Genomic DNA, 14,380 nt, shown 5'->3' with positions numbered 1-14,380 from the left:
TCCCCTTTGGGGAAACAAGGCAGAACTTTCTGCCTTGCATCTCTAGGGCCATGTTGCACACGGCAGAGCAGAAGTTCTACTTCAGCCAGATCAGGGCTGGGAAGAAACTGCGTTTCACAGTCTTTTGTAAGACATGTTCCCGGTAGGCTGTAAGAGCACTGTCAGAGCGAGTTGTTTCTTAGCTTCCCAAAGAGCTGGAAGCAAGATGCTGTGGGGCCCAACTCGCCCTTTGGAAAGAAGCCTGCACGTTGTGCCTTTCAGCTCTAGGGCAAAGTAGCACACCCAGAGCAGAAGTCCTACTTCAGCCAGATCAGGCCTGCAAAGAAACTGCGTTTCACAGGCCTTTGTAAGAGATGTTCCCGGTAGGCCGTAGGAGCACTGTGCAGAGCGAGTTGTTTCTCAGCTGCCGAAAGAGCTGGAAGCTGGACCTGAGGGACTTGTCTACCCTTGTGGAAACAAGGCAGGACTTTGTGCCTTGCAGCTCTAGCGCCATGTAGGACCCGGCAGAGCAGAAGTTCTAATTCAGCCACATCAGGGCTGGGAATAAACTGCGTTTCACAGGCCTTTGTAAGACTAGATACCTGTAGGCTGTAAAACACCAGTGCAGAGCAAGTTGTTTCTTAGCTGCCCAAAGATGTGGAAGCCCCACGCTGTGGGGCCTGTCTGCCCTTGAGTAGTCAAGGCAGGACTTTGAGCCTTGCAACACTAGGCCGATGTAGGACACGGCATAGCAGCAGTTCTACCTCAGCGAGACAAGGCCTGCAAAGAAACTGCATTTCTCAAGCCTTTGCAAGAGATGCTCCCGGTTGGCTGTAAGAGAGGTCTGCAGAGCGAGTTGTTTCTTAGCTTCCCAAATAGCTGGAAGCAAGAGGCTTTGGGGCCCAACACGCCCTTTGGAAAGAAGCCTGCACGTTGTGCCTTTCAGCTCTAGGGCCATGTGGCACACCCAGAGCAGAAGTCCTACTTCAGCCAGATCAAGCCTGCAAAGAAACTGCGTTTCACAGGCCTTTGGAAGAGATGTTCCCGGTAGCTGTAAGAGCACTGTGCAGAGCGAGCTGTTTCTTAGCTTCACAAAGAGCCGGAAGCAAGATGCTGTGGGGCCCAACTCGCCCTTTGGAAAGAAGCCTGCACGTTGTGCCTTTCAGCTCTAGGGCAATGTAGCACACCCAGAGCAGAAGTCCTACTTCAGCCAGATCAGGCCTGCAAAGAAACTGCGTTTCACAGGCCTTTGGAAGAGATGTTCCCGGTAGGCTGTAAGAGCACTGTGCAGAGCGAGTTGTTTCTTAGCTTCCCAAAGAGCTGAAATCAAGATGCTTTGGGGTCCAACTCGCCCTTTGGAAACAAGACAGCACGTTGTGCCTTTCAGCTCTTGGGCAATGTAGCACACCCAGAGCAGAAGTTCTACTTCAGCCAGATCAGGCCTGCATAGAAACTGCGTTTCACATGCCTTTGTAAGAGATGTTTTCCCTAGGCTGTAAGAGCACTGTCAGAGCGAGTTGTTTCTTAGCTTCCCAAAGAGCTGAAAGCAAGATGCTTTGGGGTCCAACTCGCCCCTTGGAAAGAAGACTGCGGGTTGTGCCTTTCAGCTCCAGGGCAATGTAGCACACCCAGAGCAGAAGTTCTACTTCAGCCACATCAGGGCTGGGAAGAAACTGCGTTTCACAGGCCTTTGTAAGACTCGTTCCTTGTAGGCTGTAAAACACCAGTGCAGAGCAAGTTGTTTCTTAGCTGCCCAAAGAGGTGGAAGCCCCACGCTGTGGGGCCTGTCTGCCCTTGAGGAGTCAAGGCAGGACTTTGAGCCTTGCAACTCTAGGCCGATGTAGGACAGGGCATAGCAGCAGTTCTACCTCAGCGAGATAAGGCCTGCAAAGAAACTGCATTTCTCAGGCCTTTGGAAGAGATGTTCTCGGTTGGCTGTAAGAGAGGTCTGCAGAGCGAGTTGGTTCTTAGCTTCCCAAAGAGCTGGAAGCAAGATGCTTTGGGGCCCAAATCGCCCTTTGGAAAGGAGACTGCACGTTGCGCCTTTCAGCTCTAGGGCAATGTAGCACACCCAGAGCAGAAGTCCTACTTCGGCCAGATCAGGCCTGCAAAGACACTGCGTTTCACAGGCCTTTGTAAGAGATGTTCCCGGTAGGCTGTAAGAGCACTGTGCAGAGCGAGTGGTTTCTTAGCTTCCCAAAGAGCTGGAAGCAAGATGCTGTGGGGCCCAACTCGCCCTTTGGAAAGAAGCCTGCACGTTGTGCCTTTCAGCACTAGGGCAAAATAGCACACCCAGAGCAGAAGTCCTACTTCAGCCAGATCAGGCCTGCAAAGAAACTGCGTTTCACAGGCATTTGTAAGAGATGTTCCCGGTAGGCTGTAAGAGCACTGTGCAGAGCGAGTTGTTTTGTAGGTTCCCAAAGAGCTGGAAGCAAGATGCTGTGGGGCCCAACTCGCCCTTTGGAAAGAAGCCTGCACGTTGTGCCTTTCAGCTCTAGGGCAAAGTAGCACACCCAGAGCAGAAGTCCTACTTCAGCCAGATCAGGCCTGCAAAGAAACTGCGTTTCAGAGGCCTTTGGAAGAGATGTTCCCGGTAGTCTGTAAGAGCACTGTTCAGAGCGAGTTGTTTCTTAGCTTCCCAAAGAGCTGGAAGCAAGATGCTTTGGGGCCCAACTCGGCCTTTGGAAAGGAGACACCACGTTGTGCCTTTCAGCTCTAGGGCAATGTAGCACACCCAGAGCAGAAGTTCTACTTCAGCCAGATCAGGCCTGCAAAGAAACTGCGTTTCACAGGCCTTTGTAAGACATGTTCCAGGTAGGCTGGAAGAGCCCTGTGCACAGCAAGCTGTTTCTTAGCTGCTCCAAGAGCTGGAAGCTGGACGCTGAGGTACTAGTCTCCCCTTTGGGGAAACAAGGCAGAACTTTCTGCCTTGCATCTCTAGGGCCATGTTGCACACGGCAGAGCAGAAGTTCTACTTCAGCCAGATCAGGGCTGGGAAGAAACTGCGTTTCACAGTCCTTTGTAAGACATGTTCCCGGTAGGCTGTAAGAGCACTGTCAGAGCGAGTTGTTTCTTAGCTTCCCAAAGAGCTGGAAGCAAGATGCTGTGGGGCCCAACTCGCCCTTTGGAAAGAAGCCTGCACGTTGTGCCTTTCAGCTCTAGGGAAAAGTAGCACACCCAGAGCAGAAGTCCTACTTCAGCCAGATCAGGCCTGCAAAGAAACTGCGTTTCACAGGCCTTTGGAAGAGATGTTCCCGGTAGGCTGTAAGAGCACTGTGCAGAGCGAGTTGTTTCTTAGCTTCCCAAAGAGCTGGAAGCAAGATGCTGTGGGGCCCAACTCGCCCTTTGGAAAGAAGCCTGCACGTTGTGCCTTTCAGCTCTAGGGCAAAGTAGCACACCCAGAGCAGAAGTCCTACTTCAGCCAGATCAGGCCTGCAAAGAAACTGCGTTTCACAGGCCTTTGGAAGAGATGTTCCCACTAGGCTGTAAGAGCACTGTGCAGAGCGAGTTGTTTCTTAGCTTCCCAAAGAGCTGGAAGCAAGATGCTGTGGGGCCCAACTCGCCCTTTGGAAAGAAGCCTGCACGTTGTGCCTTTCAGCTCTAGGGCAAAGTAGCACCCCAGAGCAGAAGTCCTACTTCAGCCAGATCAGGCCTGCAAAGAAACTGCGTTTCACAGGCCTTTGGAAGAGATGTTCCCGGTAGGCTGTAAGAGCACTGTGCAGAGCGAGTTGTTTCTTAGCTTCCCAAAGAGCTGGAAGCAAGATGCTGTGGGGCCCAACTCGCCCTTTGGAAAGAAGCCTGCACGTTGTGCCTTTCAGCTCTAGGGCAAAGTAGCACACCCAGAGCAGAAGTCCTACTTCAGCCAGATCAGGCCTGCAAAGAAACTGCGTTTCACAGGCCTTTGGAAGAGATGTTCCCGGTAGGCTGTAAGAGCGCTGTGCAGAGCGAGTTGTTTCTTAGCTTCCCAAAGAGCTGGAAGCAAGATGCTGTGGGGCCCAACTCGCCCTTTGGAAAGAAGCCTGCACGTTGTGCCTTTCAGCTCTAGGGCAATGTAGCACACCCAGAGCAGAAGTCCTACTTCAGCCAGATCAGGCCTGCAAAGAAACTGCGTTTCACAGGCCTTTGGAAGAGATGTTCCCGGTAGCTGTAAGAGCACTGTGCAGAGCGAGCTGTTTCTTAGCTTCCCAAAGAGCTGGAAGCAAGATGCTTTGGGGCCCAACTCGGCCTTTGGAAAGGAGACACCACGTTGTGCCTTTCAGCTCTAGGGCAATGTAGCACACCCAGAGCAGAAGTTCTACTTCAGCCAGATCAGGCCTGCATAGAAACAGCGTTTCACATGCCTTTGTAAGAGATGTTCTCCCTAGGCAGTATGAGCACTGTCAGAGCGAGTTGTTTCTTAGCTTCCCAAAGAGCTGAAAGCAAGATGCTGTGGGGTCCAACTCGCCCTTTGGAAAGAAGACTGCGGGTTGTGCCTTTCAGCTCCAGGGCAATGTAGCACACCCAGAGCAGAAGTTCTACTTCAGCCACATCAGGGCTGGGAAGAAACTGCGTTTCACAGGCCTTTGTAAGACTCGTGCCCTGTAGGCTGTAAAACACCAGTGCAGAGCAAGTTGTTTCTTAGCTGCCCAAAGAGGTGGAAGCCCCACGCTGTGGGTCCTGTCTGCCCTTGAGGAGTCAAGGCAGGACTTTGAGCCTTGCAACTCTAGGCCGGTGTAGGACAGGGCATAGCAGCAGTTCTACCTCAGCGAGATAAGGCCTGCAAAGAAACTGCATTTCTCAGGCCTTTGGAAGAGATGTTCTCGGTTGGCTGTAAGAGAGGTCTGCAGAGCGAGTTGGTTCTTAGCTTCCCAAAGAGCTGGAAGCAAGATGCTTTGGGGCCCAAATGGGCCTTTGGAAAGGAGACTGCACGTTGTGCCTTTCAGCTCCAGGGCAAAGTAGCACACCCAGAGCAGAAGTCCTACTTCAGCCAGATCAGGCCTGCAAAGAAACTGCGTTTCACAGGCCTTTGGAAGAGATGTTCCCGGTAGGCTGTAAGAGCACTGTGCAGAGCGAGTTGTTTCTTAGCTTCCCAAAGCGCTGGAAGCAAGATGCTGTGGGGCCCAACTCGCCCTTTGGAAAGAAGCCGGCACGTTGTGCCTTTCAGCTCTAGGGCAAAGTAGCACACCCAGAGCAGAAGTCCTACTTCAGCCAGATCAGGCCTGCAAAGAAACTGCGTTTCACAGGCCTTTGGAAGAGATGTTCCCGGTAGCTGTAAGAGCACTGTGCAGAGCGAGCTGTTTCTTAGCTTCCCAAAGAGCTGGAAGCAAGATGCTGTGGGGCCCAACTCGCCCTTTGGAAAGAAGCCTGCACGTTGTGCCTTTCAGCTCTAGGGCAAAGTAGCACACCCAGAGCAGAAGTGCTACTTCAGCCAGATCAGGCCTGCAAAGAAACTGCGTTTCACAGGCCTTTGAAAGAGATGTTCCCGGTAGGCTGTAAGAGCACTGTGCAGAGCGAGTTGTTTCTTAGCTTCCCAAAGAGCTGGAAGCAAGATGCTTTGGGGCCCAACTCGGCCTTTGGAAAGGAGACACCACGTTGTGCCTTTCAGCTCTAGGGCAATGTAGCACACCCAGAGCAGAAGTTCTACTTCAGCCAGATCAGGCCTGCAAAGAAACTGCGTTTCACAGGCCTTTGTAAGACATGTTCCAGGTAGGCTGGAAGAGCCCTGTGCACAGCAAGCTGTTTCTTAGCTGCTCCAAGAGCTGGAAGCTGGACGCTGAGGTACTAGTCTCCCCTTTGGGGAAACAAGGCAGAACTTTCTGCCTTGCATCTCTAGGGCCATGTTGCACACGGCAGAGCAGAAGTTCTACTTCAGCCAGATCAGGGCTGGGAAGAAACTGCGTTTCACAGTCCTTTGTGAGACATGTTCCCGGTAGGCTGTAAGAGCACTGTCAGAGCGAGTTGTTTCTTAGCTTCCCAAAGAGCTGGAAGCAAGATGCTGTGGGGCCCAACTCGCCCTTTGGAAAGAAGCCTGCACGTTGTGCCTTTCAGCTCTAGGGCAAAGTAGCACACCCAGAGCAGAAGTCCTACTTCAGCCAGATCAGGCCTGCAAAGAAACTGCGTTTCACAGGCCTTTGTAAGAGATGTTCCCGGTAGGCCGTAAGAGCACTGTGCAGAGCGAGTTGTTTCTTAGCTGCCGAAAGAGCTGGAAGCTGGACCTGAGGGACTTGTCTACCCTTGTGGAAACAAGGCAGGACTTTGTGCCTTGCAGCTCTAGCGCCATGTAGGACCTGGCAGAGCAGAAGTTCTACTTCAGCCACATCAGGGCTGGGAATAAACTGCGTTTCACAGGCCTTTGTAAGACTAGATACCTGTAGGCTGTAAAACACCAGTGCAGAGCAAGTTGTTTCTTAGCTGCCCAAAGATGTGGAAGCCCCACGCTGTGGGGCCTGTCTGCCCTTGAGTAGTCAAGGCAGGACTTTGAGCCTTGCAACACTAGGCCGATGTAGGACACGGCATAGCAGCAGTTCTACCTCAGCGAGACAAGGCCTGCAAAGAAACTGCATTTCTCAGGCCTTTGGAAGATATGTTCCCGGTAGGCTGTAAGAGCACTGTGCAGAGCGAGTTGTTTCTTAGCTTCCCAAATAGCTGGAAGCAAGAGGCTTTGGGGCCCAACACGCCCTTTGGAAAGAAGCCTGCACGTTGTGCCTTTCAGCTCTAGGGCCATGTGGCACACCCAGAGCAGAAGTTCTACTTCAGCCAGATCAGGCCTGCAAAGAAACTGCGTTTCACAGGCCTTTGGAAGAGATGTTCCCGGTAGGCTGTAAGAGCACTGTGCAGAGCGAGTTGTTTCTTCGCTTCCCAAAGAGCTGGAAGCAAGATGCTCTGAGGCCCAACTCGCCCTTTGGAAAGAAGCCTGCACGTTTTGCCTTTCAGCTCTAGGGCAATGTGGCACACCCAGAGTAGAAGTTCTACTTCAGCCAGATCAAGCCTGCAAAGAAACTGCGTTTCACAGGCCTTTGGAAGAGATGTTCCCGGTAGGCTGTAAGAGCACTGTGCAGAGCGAGTTGTTTCTTCGCTTCCCAAAGAGCTGGAAGCAAGATGCTCTGAGGCCCAACTCGCCCTTTGGAAAGAAGCCTGCACGTTGTGCCTTTCAGCTCTAGGGCAATGTGGCACACCCAGAGCAGAAGTTCTACTTCAGCCAGATCAGGCCTGCAAAGAAACTGCGTTTCACAGGCCTTTGGAAGAGATGTTCCCGGTAGGCTGTAAGAGCACTGTGCAGAGCGAGTTGTTTCTTAGCTTCCCAAAGCGCTGGAAGCAAGATGCTGTGGGGCCCAACTCGCCCTTTGGAAAGAAGCCGGCACGTTGTGCCTTTCAGCTCTAGGGCAAAGTAGCACACCCAGAGCAGAAGTTCTACTTCAGCCAGATCAGGCCTGCAAAGAAACTGCGTTTCACAGGCCTTTGTAAGACATGTTCCAGGTAGGCTGGAAGAGCCCTGTGCACAGCAAGCTGTTTCTTAGCTGCTCCAAGAGCTGGAAGCTGGACGCTGAGGTACTAGTCTCCCCTTTGGGGAAACAAGGCAGGACTTTCTGCCTTGCATCTCTAGGGCCATGTTGCACACGGCAGAGCAGAAGTTCTACTTCAGCCAGATCAGGCCTGCAAAGAAACTGCGTTTCACAGGCCTTTGGAAGAGATGTTCCCGGTAGGCTGTAAGAGCACTGTGCAGAGCGAGTTGTTTCTTCGCTTCCCAAAGAGCTGGAAGCAAGATGCTCTGAGGCCCAACTCGCCCTTTGGAAAGAAGCCTGCACGTTTTGCCTTTCAGCTCTAGGGCAATGTGGCACACCCAGAGCAGAAGTTCTACTTCAGCCAGATCAGGCCTGCAAAGAAACTGCGTTTCACAGGCCTTTGTAAGTCATGTTCCCGGTAGGCTGTAAAAGCACTGTGCAGAGAGAGTTGTTTCTTCGCTTCCCAAAGAGCTGGAAGCAAGATGCTCTGAGGCCCAACTCGCCCTTTGGAAAGAAGCCTGCACGTTGTGCCTTTCAGCTCTAGGGCAATGTGGCACACCCAGAGCAGAAGTTCTACTTCAGCCAGATCGGGCCTGCAAAGAAACTGCGTTTCACAGGCCTTTGGAAGAGATGTTCCCGGTAGGCTGTAAGAGCACTGTGCAGAGCGAGTTGTTTCTTAGCTTCCCAAAGAGCTGGAAGCAAGATGCTTTGGGGCCCAACTCGGCCTTTGGAAAGGAGACACCACGTTGTGCCTTTCAGCTCTAGGGCAATGTAGCACACCCAGAGCAGAAGTTCTACTTCAGCCAGATCAGGCCTGCAAAGAAACTGCGTTTCACAGGCCTTTGTAAGACATGTTCCAGGTAGGCTGGAAGAGCCCTGTGCACAGCAAGCTGTTTCTTAGCTGCTCCAAGAGCTGGAAGCTGGACGCTGAGGTACTAGTCTCCCCTTTGGGGAAACAAGGCAGAACTTTCTGCCTTGCATCTCTAGGGCCATGTTGCACACGGCAGAGCAGAAGTTCTACTTCAGCCAGATCAGGGCTGGGAAGAAACTGCGTTTCACAGTCCTTTGTGAGACATGTTCCCGGTAGGCTGTAAGAGCACTGTCAGAGCGAGTTGTTTCTTAGCTTCCCAAAGAGCTGGAAGCAAGATGCTGTGGGGCCCAACTCGCCCTTTGGAAAGAAGCCTGCACGTTGTGCCTTTCAGCTCTAGGGCAAAGTAGCACACCCAGAGCAGAAGTCCTACTTCAGCCAGATCAGGCCTGCAAAGAAACTGCGTTTCACAGGCCTTTGTAAGAGATGTTCCCGGTAGGCCGTAGGAGCACTGTGCAGAGCGAGTTGTTTCTCAGCTGCCGAAAGAGCTGGAAGCTGGACCTGAGGGACTTGTCTACCCTTGTGGAAACAAGGCAGGACTTTGTGCCTTGCAGCTCTAGCGCCATGTAGGACCCGGCAGAGCAGAAGTTCTAATTCAGCCACATCAGGGCTGGGAATAAACTGCGTTTCACAGGCCTTTGTAAGACTAGATACCTGTAGGCTGTAAAACACCAGTGCAGAGCAAGTTGTTTCTTAGCTGCCCAAAGATGTGGAAGCCCCACGCTGTGGGGCCTGTCTGCCCTTGAGTAGTCAAGGCAGGACTTTGAGCCTTGCAACACTAGGCCGATGTAGGACACGGCATAGCAGCAGTTCTACCTCAGCGAGACAAGGCCTGCAAAGAAACTGCATTTCTCAGGCCTTTGCAAGAGATGCTCCCGGTTGGCTGTAAGAGAGGTCTGCAGAGCGAGTTGTTTCTTAGCTTCCCAAATAGCTGGAAGCAAGAGGCTTTGGGGCCCAACACGCCCTTTGGAAAGAAGCCTGCACGTTGTGCCTTTCAGCTCTAGGGCCATGTGGCACACCCAGAGCAGAAGTCCTACTTCAGCCAGATCAAGCCTGCAAAGAAACTGCGTTTCACAGGCCTTTGGAAGAGATGTTCCCGGTAGCTGTAAGAGCACTGTGCAGAGCGAGCTGTTTCTTAGCTTCACAAAGAGCCGGAAGCAAGATGCTGTGGGGCCCAACTCGCCCTTTGGAAAGAAGACAGCACGTTGTGCCTTTCAGCTCTAGGGCAATGTAGCACACCCAGAGCAGAAGTCCTACTTCAGCCAGATCAGGCCTGCAAAGAAACTGCGTTTCACAGGCCTTTGGAAGAGATGTTCCCGGTAGGCTGTAAGAGCACTGTGCAGAGCGAGTTGTTTCTTAGCTTCCCAAAGAGCTGAAATCAAGATGCTTTGGGGTCCAACTCGCCCTTTGGAAAGAAGCCTGCACGTTGTGCCTTTCAGCTCTAGGGCAATGTAGCACACCCAGAGCAGAAGTCCTACTTCAGCCAGATCAGGCCTGCAAAGAAACTGCGTTTCACAGGCCTTTGGAAGAGATGTTCCCGGTAATCTGTAAGAGCACTGTGCAGAGCGAGTTGTTTCTTAGCTTCCCAAAGAGCTGGAAGCAAGATGCTTTGGGGCCCAACTCGGCCTTTGGAAAGGAGACACCACGTTGTGCCTTTCAGCTCTAGGGCAATGTAGCACACCCAGAGCAGAAGTTCTACTTCAGCCAGATCAGGCCTGCATAGAAACAGCGTTTCACATGCCTTTGTAAGAGATGTTCTCCCTAGGCTGTATGAGCACTGTCAGAGCGAGTTGTTTCTTAGCTTCCCAAAGAGCTGAAAGCAAGATGCTGTGGGGTCCAACTCGCCCTTTGGAAAGAAGACTGCGGGTTGTGCCTTTCAGCTCCAGGGCAATGTAGCACACCCAGAGCAGAAGTTCTACTTCAGCCACATCAGGGCTGGGAAGAAACTGCGTTTCACAGGCCTTTGTAAGACTCGTGCCCTGTAGGCTGTAAAACACCAGTGCAGAGCAAGTTGTTTCTTAGCTGCCCAAAGAGGTGGAAGCCCCACGCTGTGGGTCCTGTCTGCCCTTGAGGAGTCAAGGCAGGACTTTGAGCCTTGCAACTCTAGGCCGGTGTAGGACAGGGCATAGCAGCAGTTCTACCTCAGCGAGATAAGGCCTGCAAAGAAACTGCATTTCTCAGGCCTTTGGAAGAGATGTTCTCGGTTGGCTGTAAGAGAGGTCTGCAGAGCGAGTTGGTTCTTAGCTTCCCAAAGAGCTGGAAGCAAGATGCTTTGGGGCCCAAATGGGCCTTTGGAAAGGAGACTGCACGTTGTGCCTTTCAGCTCCAGGGCAAAGTAGCACACCCAGAGCAGAAGTCCTACTTCAGCCAGATCAGGCCTGCAAAGAAACTGCGTTTCACAGGCCTTTGGAAGAGATGTTCCCGGTAGGCTGTAAGAGCACTGTGCAGAGCGAGTTGTTTCTTAGCTTCCCAAAGCGCTGGAAGCAAGATGCTGTGGGGCCCAACTCGCCCTTTGGAAAGAAGCCGGCACGTTCTGCCTTTCAGCTCTAGGGCAAAGTAGCACACCCAGAGCAGAAGTCCTACTTCAGCCAGATCAGGCCTGCAAAGAAACTGCGTTTCACAGGCCTTTGGAAGAGATGTTCCCGGTAGCTGTAAGAGCACTGTGCAGAGCGAGCTGTTTCTTAGCTTCCCAAAGAGCTGGAAGCAAGATGCTGTGGGGCCCAACTCGCCCTTTGGAAAGAAGCCTGCACGTTGTGCCTTTCAGCTCTAGGGCAAAGTAGCACACCCAGAGCAGAAGTGCTACTTCAGCCAGATCAGGCCTGCAAAGAAACTGCGTTTCACAGGCCTTTGAAAGAGATGTTCCCGGTAGGCTGTAAGAGCACTGTGCAGAGCGAGTTGTTTCTTAGCTTCCCAAAGAGCTGGAAGCAAGATGCTTTGGGGCCCAACTCGGCCTTTGGAAAGGAGACACCACGTTGTGCCTTTCAGCTCTAGGGCAATGTAGCACACCCAGAGCAGAAGTTCTACTTCAGCCAGATCAGGCCTGCAAAGAAACTGCGTTTCACAGGCCTTTGTAAGACATGTTCCAGGTAGGCTGGAAGAGCCCTGTGCACAGCAAGCTGTTTCTTAGCTGCTCCAAGAGCTGGAAGCTGGACGCTGAGGTACTAGTCTCCCCTTTGGGGAAACAAGGCAGAACTTTCTGCCTTGCATCTCTAGGGCCATGTTGCACACGGCAGAGCAGAAGTTCTACTTCAGCCAGATCAGGGCTGGGAAGAAACTGCGTTTCACAGTCCTTTGTGAGACATGTTCCCGGTAGGCTGTAAGAGCACTGTCAGAGCGAGTTGTTTCTTAGCTTCCCAAAGAGCTGGAAGCAAGATGCTGTGGGGCCCAACTCGCCCTTTGGAAAGAAGCCTGCACGTTGTGCCTTTCAGCTCTAGGGCAAAGTAGCACACCCAGAGCAGAAGTCCTACTTCAGCCAGATCAGGCCTGCAAAGAAACTGCGTTTCACAGGCCTTTGTAAGAGATGTTCCCGGTAGGCCGTAAGAGCACTGTGCAGAGCGAGTTGTTTCTTAGCTGCCGAAAGAGCTGGAAGCTGGACCTGAGGGACTTGTCTACCCTTGTGGAAACAAGGCAGGACTTTGTGCCTTGCAGCTCTAGCGCCATGTAGGACCTGGCAGAGCAGAAGTTCTACTTCAGCCACATCAGGGCTGGGAATAAACTGCGTTTCACAGGCCTTTGTAAGACTAGATACCTGTAGGCTGTAAAACACCAGTGCAGAGCAAGTTGTTTCTTAGCTGCCCAAAGATGTGGAAGCCCCACGCTGTGGGGCCTGTCTGCCCTTGAGTAGCCAAGGCAGGACTTTGAGCCTTGCAACACTAGGCCGATGTAGGACACGGCATAGCAGCAGTTCTACCTCAGCGAGACAAGGCCTGCAAAGAAACTGCATTTCTCAGGCCTTTGGAAGATATGTTCCCGGTAGGCTGTAAGAGCACTGTGCAGAGCGAGTTGTTTCTTAGCTTCCCAAATAGCTGGAAGCAAGAGGCTTTGGGGCCCAACACGCCCTTTGGAAAGAAGCCTGCACGTTGTGCCTTTCAGCTCTAGGGCCATGTGGCACACCCAGAGCAGAAGTTCTACTTCAGCCAGATCAGGCCTGCAAAGAAACTGCGTTTCACAGGCCTTTGGAAGAGATGTTCCCGGTAGGCTGTAAGAGCACTGTGCAGAGCGAGTTGTTTCTTCGCTTCCCAAAGAGCTGGAAGCAAGATGCTCTGAGGCCCAACTCGCCCTTTGGAAAGAAGCCTGCACGTTTTGCCTTTCAGCTCTAGGGCAATGTGGCACACCCAGAGTAGAAGTTCTACTTCAGCCAGATCAAGCCTGCAAAGAAACTGCGTTTCACAGGCCTTTGGAAGAGATGTTCCCGGTAGGCTGTAAGAGCACTGTGCAGAGCGAGTTGTTTCTTCGCTTCCCAAAGAGCTGGAAGCAAGATGCTCTGAGGCCCAACTCGCCCTTTGGAAAGAAGCCTGCACGTTGTGCCTTTCAGCTCTAGGGCAATGTGGCACACCCAGAGCAGAAGTTCTACTTCAGCCAGATCAGGCCTGCAAAGAAACTGCGTTTCACAGGCCTTTGGAAGAGATGTTCCCGGTAGGCTGTAAGAGCACTGTGCAGAGCGAGTTGTTTCTTAGCTTCCCAAAGCGCTGGAAGCAAGATGCTGTGGGGCCCAACTCGCCCTTTGGAAAGAAGCCGGCACGTTGTGCCTTTCAGCTCTAGGGCAAAGTAGCACACCCAGAGCAGAAGTTCTACTTCAGCCAGATCAGGCCTGCAAAGAAACTGCGTTTCACAGGCCTTTGTAAGACATGTTCCAGGTAGGCTGGAAGAGCCCTGTGCACAGCAAGCTGTTTCTTAGCTGCTCCAAGAGCTGGAAGCTGGACGCTGAGGTACTAGTCTCCCCTTTGGGGAAACAAGGCAGGACTTTCTGCCTTGCATCTCTAGGGCCATGTTGCACACGGCAGAGCAGAAGTTCTACTTCAGCCAGATCAGGCCTGCAAAGAAACTGCGTTTCACAGGCCTTTGGAAGAGATGTTCCCGGTAGGCTGTAAGAGCACTGTGCAGAGCGAGTTGTTTCTTCGCTTCCCAAAGAGCTGGAAGCAAGATGCTCTGAGGCCCAACTCGCCCTTTGGAAAGAAGCCTGCACGTTTTGCCTTTCAGCTCTAGGGCAATGTGGCACACCCAGAGCAGAAGTTCTACTTCAGCCAGATCAGGCCTGCAAAGAAACTGCGTTTCACAGGCCTTTGTAAGTCATGTTCCCGGTAGGCTGTAAAAGCACTGTGCAGAGAGAGTTGTTTCTTCGCTTCCCAAAGAGCTGGAAGCAAGATGCTCTGAGGCCCAACTCGCCCTTTGGAAAGAAGCCTGCACGTTGTGCCTTTCAGCTCTAGGGCAATGTGGCACACCCAGAGCAGAAGTTCTACTTCAGCCAGATCGGGCCTGCAAAGAAACTGCGTTTCACAGGCCTTTGGAAGAGATGTTCCCGGTAGGCTGTAAGAGCACTGTGCAGAGCGAGTTGTTTCTTAGCTTCCCAAAGAGCTGGAAGCAAGATGCTTTGGGGCCCAACTCGGCCTTTGGAAAGGAGACACCACGTTGTGCCTTTCAGCTCTAGGGCAATGTAGCACACCCAGAGCAGAAGTTCTACTTCAGCCAGATCAGGCCTGCAAAGAAACTGCGTTTCACAGGCCTTTGTAAGACATGTTCCAGGTAGGCTGGAAGAGCCCTGTGCACAGCAAGCTGTTTCTTAGCTGCTCCAAGAGCTGGAAGCTGGACGCTGAGGTACTAGTCTCCCCTTTGGGGAAACAAGGCAGAACTTTCTGCCTTGCATCTCTAGGGCCATGTTGCACACGGCAGAGCAGAAGTTCTACTTCAGCCAGATCAGGGCTGGGAACAAACTGCGTTTCACAGTCTTTTGTAAGACATGTTCCCGGTAGGCTGTAAGAGCACTGTCAGAGCGAGTTGTTTCTTAGCTTCCCAAAGAGCTGGAAGCAAGATGCTGTGGGGCCCAACTCGCCCT

The sequence above is a fragment of the Equus caballus genome, chromosome 29 (genome assembly GCF_041296265.1).
Source record: "Equus caballus isolate H_3958 breed thoroughbred chromosome 29, TB-T2T, whole genome shotgun sequence".
NCBI classification, from domain to species: domain Eukaryota; kingdom Metazoa; phylum Chordata; class Mammalia; order Perissodactyla; family Equidae; genus Equus; species Equus caballus.
The sequence above is the reverse complement of the archived record's forward strand: the minus strand, read 5'-3'. Positions refer to the sequence as shown.